The sequence below is a fragment of the Xylocopa sonorina genome, unplaced genomic scaffold, assembly GCF_050948175.1.
Source record: "Xylocopa sonorina isolate GNS202 unplaced genomic scaffold, iyXylSono1_principal scaffold0099, whole genome shotgun sequence".
Taxonomy (NCBI): domain Eukaryota; kingdom Metazoa; phylum Arthropoda; class Insecta; order Hymenoptera; family Apidae; genus Xylocopa; species Xylocopa sonorina.
This window is the reverse complement of record NW_027490170.1, coordinates 937,891-947,753: the sequence shown is the minus strand read 5'-3', so window position 1 is coordinate 947,753 and position 9,863 is coordinate 937,891. Positions and strand designations below refer to the sequence as shown.

The 9,863-nt window shown below is 36.9% G+C and overlaps 1 pseudogene; it reads left to right on the top strand.

Annotated features, from left to right (window-relative positions):
- Positions 1-7,512: 7,512 nt before the first annotated feature.
- Positions 7,513-8,532, top strand: LOC143432374 (histone-lysine N-methyltransferase SETMAR pseudogene; annotated as a pseudogene).
- The last annotated feature ends 1,331 nt before the right edge of the window (positions 8,533-9,863 follow it).

Below are 9,863 nucleotides of genomic sequence, written 5' to 3'. Positions count from 1 at the left end.
TTATATGTTATCATGAAACATAGTAATGAGTAGCGATATGGCGATTTAACAAGGATTAGAACACTATTGCTTCGATACGTAGACATCTGCAAACGCTACATCCTAGCAAGGAAGTGTCGCATTTACATTCTTTTGAAAGGAATACGAGGTATACATGACACTTCCCCAATGAATACTATATCTTATCATGAAACGTACATATGAGATGCGATATGACGATTTACTAGCAAGAAATTGTAGCATTTACATTCTTTTGAAGTGAATAAGAGATATACATAGCACTGCACAATGAATATTATATCATATCATGAAACATAGAAATGAGATGCGATATCGCGTTTTAAGAAGTATTAGAACTCTATTGCTTCGATACGTAGACATCTGCAAACACTATTTCCCAGCAAGGAACTGTCGGATTCACATTCGTTTGCATTGTATGCGAGGTATACATGAAACTTCGCAATGAATATTATATATTATCATGAAACATAGATATGAGGTGCGATATCGCGAATTAGCAAGCTTGAGAAATCTATTGCTTCGATACGTGGACATCGGCAAACGCTATTTCCAAGCAAGGAAGTGTCGCATTTACGTTCATTTGAAGTGTATGCGAGGTATACATGACACTTCGCAGTGAATATTATATATTATCATGAAACATAGAAATGAGATGCGATATGGCGATTTAAGAAGCATTAGATCCCTATTGCTTCGATACGTAGACATCTGCAAACGCTACTTCCTAGCAGGGAAGTGCCGCATTTACATCCATTTGAAGTATAGACGAGATATGCATAACACTGCACAATGAATATTATATCTTATCATGAGACATAGAAATGTGATGCGATATCGCAGTTTTAAGATGCATTAGAACTCTATTGCTTCGATAGGTAACATCTGCAAAGGCTATTTCCTAGCAAGGAAGTGTCGCATTTTCATCCATTTGAAGTATAGACGAGATATACATAACACTGCACAATGAACATTATATCTTATCATGAAACATAGAAATTAGATGCGATATCGCGATTTAAGAAGCATTAGAACACTATTTCTTCGTTACGGAGACATCTGCAAACACTATTTCCTAGCAATGTATTGTCGCATTTACTTTGTTTTGATGTGAATTCGAGGGGTGCATAACACTGCACGTTGAATATTATATCTTATCATGAAACATAGGAATGAGATGCGATATCATGTTTTGAGGAGCATTAGAACTCTATTGCTTCGATACGTAGACGCAATGAATATTATATCTTACCATGAAAATTTGAAATGAGATGCGGTATCGCTATTTAAGAAGCATTTGATCTCTATTGCTTCGATTCGTAGACATCTGCAAACACTACTACCTTGCAAGGAAGTGTCACATTTACCTACTTTTGAAGTGAATACAAGATATACATGACACTCCACAATGAATATTATATGTTATCATGAAACATATTAATGTGTAGCGATATGGCGATTTAAGAAGCATTAGAACACTATTGCTTCGATACGTAGACATCTGCAAACGCTACTTCCTAGCAAGGAAGTGTCGCATTTACATTCTCTTGAAAGGAATACGATATATACACGACACTTCGCAATGAATACTATATCTTATCATGAAACGTAGATATGAGATGCGATATGACGAATTAAGAAGCATTAGAAAACTATTGCTTCGATACGTAGACATCTGCAAACGCTATTTCCAAGCAAGGAAGTGCCGCATTTACGTTCATTTGAAGTGTATGCGAGGTATACATGACACTGCACAATGAATATTATATATTATCATGAATCATAGAAATGAGATGCGATATGGCGATATATGAAGCATTTGATGTCTATTACTTCGATACGTAGACATCTGCAAACGCTATTTCCTAGCAAGAAATTGTAGCATTTACATTCTTTTGAAGTGAATAAGGGGTATACATAACACTGCACAATGAATATTATATCATATCATGAAACGTAGAAATGAGATGCGATATCGCGATTTAAGAAGCATTAGAACACTATTGCTTCGATACGTAGACATCTGCAGACGCTACTTCCTAGCACGGAAGTGTCGCATTTACATTCTTTTGAAAGAAACACGAGGTATACATGACACTTCGCAATGAATGCTATATCGTATCATGAAACGTAGATATGAGATGCGATATGACGATTTAAGAAGCATTAGAAAACTATTGCTTCGATACGTAGACATCTGCAAACGCTATTTCCAAGCAAGGAAGTGTCGCCTTTACATTCCTTTGAAAGGAATACGAGGTATACATGACACTTCGCAATGAATACTATATCTTATCAAGAAACGTATATATGAGATGCGATATGACGATTTAAGATGCATTAGAAAACTATTTCTACGATACGTAGACATCTGCAAACGCAATTTTCATGCAAGGAAGTGTCGCATTTACATTCTTTTGAAGTGAATACGAGGTATTTGTAGCACTGCACAATGAATATTATATCTTATATTGAAACATAGAAATGAGATGCAATATCGCGATTTAAGAAGCTTTAGGACACTATTGCTTCGATACGTAGACATCTGCAAACGCTATTTCCTAGCAAGGAAGTGTCGCATTTACATCCATTTGAAGTATAGACGAGATATACATAACACTGCACAACGAATATTATATCTTATCATGAAACATAGAAATGAGATGCGATATGGCTATATAAGAAGCATTAGAACTCTATTGCTTCGATTCGTAGATATCTGCAAACGCTAAATCCTAGCAAGGAAGTGTCGCATTTACATTCTTTTGAAGTGAATACGAGGTATACATAACACTGCACTCTGAATATTATATCTTATCATGAAACATAGAAATGAGATGCGATATCGGGTTTTGAGAAGCATTAGAACCCTACTGCCACTATACGAAGGCATCTGCAAACGCTATTTCCTAGCAAGTAAGTGTTGCATTTACATTCGTTTGAAGGGTGTGCGAGGTATACATGACACTTCGCAATGAATATTATATGTCATCATGGAACATAGAAATGGGATGCGATATCGCGATTTAAAATGCATTGGAACACTACTGCTTCGATACGGAGACAACTGCAAACGCTATTTCCTAGCATGGAAGTGCCGCACTTACCACCTTTCGAAGTGAATACGAGGAATACATGACGCTTCGCAATGAATATTATATCTTATCATGAAACATAGAAATAGGATGCACCATCTCGCATTAAGATGCAATAGAAACCTATTGTTTCGATACGTAGGCATCTGGAAACGCTTTTCCCTACAAGATAGTGTCGCATTTACATTCTTTTCAAGTGAATACGAGGTATACATGACACTTCGCAATGAATATTATATCTTATCGTGTAACATACAAATGAGATGCGATATCGCGATATAAAGAGCATAAGAACCCTATTGTCACGATACGTAGACATCTGCAAATGCAACTTCTTAGCAAGGAAGTGTCGCATTTACATTCTTTTGAAAGGAATACGTGGTATACATGACACTTCGCAACGAATATTATATCTTAGCATGAAACATAGAAATGAGATGCGATATCTCGTTTAGGAAGCATTACAACACTATTTCTTCAATAAGTAGACATATGCAAACGCTATTTGCTAGCAAGGAAGTGTCGCATTTACATTCACTTGAAGCGCATGGGAGGAATACATGACACTTCGCAATGGATATTATATCTTATCATGAAATATAGAAATGAGATCCGATATCGCGGTTTGAGAAGCACTAGAACTCTATTGCTTGGATGCGTAGACATCTGCAAACGCTATCTCTTTGCAAGGAAGTGTCGCATTTACATTCATTTGAAGTGTATGCGAGGTATAAGCGACACTTCGCAATGAATTTTATATCTTATCATGAGACATAGAAATGAGACGCGATATCTCGTTTTAAGAAGCATTAGGACTCTATTGCTTCGATACGTAAACATCTGCCAACGCTATATCCTAGCAAGTAAGTTTCGCATTTACATTCTTTTGAAGTGAATACGATGTATGCATAACACTAAACAATGAATATTATGTCTTATCATGCATCATAGAAATGAGATGCGGTATCGCGTTTTAAAATGCACTTGAAATCTATTGCCTCGTTACATAGACATCTGCAAACGCTATTTCCCAGCAAGTAAGTGTCGCATTTACATCCATTTGAAGTATAGACGAGATATACATAACACTGCACGATTATTATATCTTATCATGAAACATAGAAATGAGATGCGATATGGCGATTTAAGAAGCATTAGAACTCTACTGCTTCGATACGTAGACATCTGCAAACGCAAATTCCTAGCAAGGAAGTGTCGCATTTACATTCTTTTGAAGTGAATACGAGGTATACATAACACTCCACAATGAATATTATATATTATCATGAATCATAGTAATGAGTAGCGATATCGCGTTTTGAGAAGCATTAGAATTCTAATGCCACGATACGTAGACATCTGCAAACGCTATTTCCTAGCAAGGAAGTGTCGCATTTACATTCGTTTGTAAGGAATACAATGTATACATGTCACTTTGCAATGAATATTATATCTTATCATGAAACGTAGACATGAGATGCGATATCGCGATTTAAGAAGCATTAGAACACTATTTCTTCGATACGGAGACATCTGCAAACGCTATTTCCTAGCAAGGTATTGTCGCATTTATTTTCTTTTGAAGTGAATACGAGCAGTACATAACACTGCACATTGAATATTATATCTTATTATGAAACATAGGAATGAGACGTGATATCGCGTTTTGAGAAGCATTAGAACTCCATTGCTTCGACACGTAGACATCTGCAAACGCTATTTCCTAGCAAGAAAGTGTCGCATTTACATTCTTTTGAAACGAATACGAGGTATACTTAACACTCCACAATGAATATTATATCTTATCATGAAACATAGAAATGAGATGCGATATCGCGATTTAAGAAGCATTAGAACACTATTGCTTCGATACGTAGACATCTGCAAACGCTACTTCCTAGCAAGGAAGTGTCGCATTTACTGTCTTTTGAAGTGAGTACGAGGAGTACATAACACTGCACATTGAATATTATATCTTATCATGAAACATAGAAATGAGATGCGATATGACGATTTAAGAAGCATTAGAACTCTATTGCTTCGATACGTAGACATCTGCAAATGCTACTGCCTAGCAAGGAAGTGTCGCATTTACATTCCTTTCAAGTGAATACGAGGTATACTTAACACTGCACAATGAATATTATATCTTATCATGAAACATAGAAATGAGATGCGATATCGCGATTTAAGAAGCACTAGAACACTATTGCTTCGATACGTAGACATCTGCAAACGCTACTTCCTAGCAAGGAAGTGTCGCATTTACATTCTTTTCAAAGGAATACGAGGTATACGTGACACTTCGCAATGAATATTATATCTTATCATGAAACATAGAAATGAGATGCGATATCGTGATTTATGAAGCACTAGATGTCTATTGCTTCGATACGTAGACATCTGCAAACGTTATTTCCTATCAAGGAAGTGTCGCATTTCCATTCTTTTGAAGTGAATACGAGGTATACATAACACTGCACAATGAATATTATATATTATCATGAAACATGGAAATTAGATGCGATATCGCGATTTAAGAAGCATTAGAACACTACTGCTTCGATACGTAGACATCTGCAAACGCTATTTCCAAGCAAGGAAGTGTCGCATTTACGTTCATTTGAAGTGTATGCGAGGTATACATGACACTGCACATTGAATACTATATCTTATCAGGAAACAGAGGAATGAGATGCGATATCGCTTTTTGAGAAGCATTAGAACACTATTGCTTGGATACGTAGACATCTGCCAACGTTATTTCCTAGCAAGGACGTGTCGCATTTACATTCTTTTGAAAGGAATACAAGGTACACATGACACTTCGCAATGAATATTATATCTTATCATGAAACATAGAAATGTGGTGCCATATGACTATTTATGAAGCAATACAACTCTATTGCTTCGATACGTAGACATCTGCAAATGCTACTTCCTAGCAAGGAAGTGTCGCATTTACATTCATTTGAAGTATAGATGAGATAAACATAACACAACACAATGAATATTATATCTTATCGTGAAACATAGAAATGAGATGCGATATCGCGATTTAAGAAGCACTAGAACACTATTGCTTCGATACGTAGACATCTGCAAACGCTACTTCCTAGCAAGGAAGTGTCGCATTTACATTCTTTTCAAAGGAATACGAGGTATACGTGACACTTCGCAATGAATATTATATCTTATCATGAAACATGGAAATGAGATGCGATATCGTGATTTATGAAGCACTAGATGTCTATTGCTTCGATACGTAGACATCTGCAAACGCTATTTCCTAGCAAGGAAGTGTCGCATTTCCATTCTTTTGAAGTGAATACGAGGTATACATAACACTGCACAATGAATATTATATATTATCATGAAACATGGAAATTAGATGCGATATCGCGATTTAAGAAGCATTAGAACACTACTGCTTCGATACGTAGACATCTGCAAACGCTATTTCCAAGCAAGGAAGTGTCGCATTTACGTTCATTTGAAGTGTATGCGAGGTATACATGACACTGCACATTGAATACTATATCTTATCAGGAAACAGAGGAATGAGATGCGATATCGCTTTTTGAGAAGCATTAGAACACTATTGCTTGGATACGTAGACATCTGCCAACGCTATTTCCTAGCAAGGACGTGTCGCATTTACATTCTTTTGAAAGGAATACAAGGTACACATGACACTTCGCAATGAATATTATATCTTATCATGAAACATAGAAATGTGGTGCCATATGACTATTTATGAAGCAATACAACTCTATTGCTTCGATACGTAGACATCTGCAAATGCTACTTCCTAGCAAGGAAGTGTCGCATTTACAATCTTTTGAAGTGAATACGAGGTATACATAACACTTCGCAATGAATATTATATCTTATGATGAAACGTAGATAAGAGATGCTATATGACGATTTAAGAAGCATTAGAATTCTATTGCTTCGATACGTAGACATATGAAAACGCTATTTCCAAGCAAAGAAGTGTCGCAGTTACATTCCTTTGAAAGGAATTGGAGGTATACGTGACACATCGCAATGAATATTATATCGTATCATGAAACGTAGATATGAGGTGCGATATGACGATTTTAGAAGCATTAGAACTCTATTGCTTCGATACGTAGACATCTGCAAACCCTATTTCCAAGCAAGGAAGTGTCGCATTTACATTCTTTTGAAGTGAATACGCGTTATATTAGGTTGGTGCGTATGAAATGTCGGATTCTCTTTACATGCGGACGTTTTCCTCCCCGTTTTCGTTATATTTTTGTATTTGGCATAACCTCATTCATACTCGTATTGTCCATTGCCAGAGACTCATTTCAACAAAATAGTTTTTCTCGAAGGTCTTCCCTTTTTTATTTCTTTTGAGTTTATTACCGATATGAATTCCGCCAACATTCGCGTCATTTTCTTATATGAGTACAAACTTGGTAATAGTGCTGCAAAAGCTGCACGCAACATAAACCAAGCGTTTGGGGAGAATACGGTTAACGATCGGAAAGTGCAGCGTTGGTTCGAAAAATTTCGGACTGGCGATTTTTCACTGCAAAATGAGCCGCGCGGAAGACCCAAAACGTCTGTGAAGAATGATGACCTGAAGGCTCTAGTAGAAGCGGATCCAGCCGTATCCACGAGGGAACTTGCTATCAGGATGAAAGTTGACCATACAACGATATTGAGACACCTTTCTGAGATTGGCAAGGTTAAGAAGATGGACAAGTGGGTACTGCACGCACTGACAGAGCGAAATAAGCTGGATCGGTTAAACGTATGCTCATCATTGCTAACCCGATTTCACCGAGAGCCATTTTTTGATCGGATCATTACGTGTGACGAAAAATGGGTTCTTTATGACAATAGAAAGAGGTGTGCTCGGTGGCTTGACAAGGATGAGGTTTGTGCCCATACTCCAAGGCCATCGCTTCATCCACGGAAGATTTTGTTCACAGTTTGGTGGAACGCGGCTGGGGTAATCCATTATTCGTTCCTTCGACCTGGGGAGACAATTAAGGCCGAAAAGTACTGCCAGTACATTGATGAGACGCACGATAAGTTAAAAATTGTACTCCCATCGCTTGTGATTCGGCATGGCCCGCTACTGCTCCATGACAACGCTCGGCCGCATACATCGCACAAAACAATTGCGAAACTGAACGAACTGGAATATGAAGTTTTGCAGCATCCACCATATTCATCGGATCACTCGCCGACCGATTTTCATTTTTTCAAGCATTTAGAGCTGTTTTTAAGGGGCAAACACTATGAAAATGAAGACAGTCTAAAAAACTCGATATCAGAGTTTATTAATTCTAAAGACCAAAATTTTTTTAAAAAAGGCATCTACGCTTTACAATCTCGTTGGGAGAAGTGTATTGAAGCGAATGGAGCATACTTTGATTGAATAAACAGCTTTTGAAGAAAGATATACAGTTTTATACAATCACTTAAGAATCCGACATTTCATACGCACCAACCTAATACATAACACTCCACAATGTATACTATATCTTATCATGAAACATAGAAATGAGATGCAATATGGCGATTTAAGAAGCATTAGAACTCTATTGCTTCGATACGTAGACATCTGCAAACGCTATTTCCAAGCAAGGCAGTGTCGCATTTACATTCTTTTGAAGTGAATACGAGGTATACATAACACTCCACAATGAATATTGTATATTATCGTGAAACATAGTAATGCGTAGCGATATCGCGTTTTGAGAAGCATTAGAACTCTAATGCTACGATACGTAGACATCTGCAAACTCTATTTCCTAGCAAGGAAGAGTCGCATTTACATTCTTTTGAAAGGAATACGAGGTATACATGACACTTCGTAATGAGTATTATATCTTATCATGAAACATAGAAGTGAGATGCGATATGACGACTTTAGAAGCATTAGAACACTATTTCTTCGACACGGAGACATCTGCAAACGCTATTTCCTAGCAAGGTATTGTCGCATTTACTTTCTTTTGAAGTGAATACGAGGAGTACATAACACTGCACATTGAATATTATATCTAATCATGAAACATAGGAATGAGATGCGATATCACGTTTTGATATGCATTAGGACTCTATTGCTTCGATACGTAGATATCTGAAAACGCTATTTCCTAGCAAGGAAGTGTCGCATTTACATTCATTAGAAGTGTATGCGAGGTATACATGACACTTCGCAGTGAATACTATATATTATCACGAAACATAGAAATGAGATGCGATATCGCGATGTAAGAAGCATTAGAACACTATTGCTTCGATACGTAGACATCTGCAAACGCTATTTCCTAGCAAGGAAGTGTCGCATTTACATTCATTAGAAATATAGACGAGATACACATAACACTGCACAATGAATATTATATTTCATCATGAAACATAGTAATGAGATTTGATATCGCGTGTTAAGAATCATTAGAACTCTATTGCTTCGATACGGAGACATCTGCAAACGCTATATCCTAAGAAGGAAGTTTCGCATTTACACTCTTTTGACGTGAATACGAAGTAGACATAACGCTCCACAATGAATATTATATCTTATCACGAAACATAGAAATGAGATGCGATATCGCGTTTTAAGAAGCCTTAGATTTCTAGTGCTTCGATACGTAGACATCTGCAAACGCCATTTCCTAGCAAGGAAGTGTCGCATTTACATTCATTTGAAGTGGATGTGTGGTATAAATGACACTTCGCAATAAATATTATATCTTATCA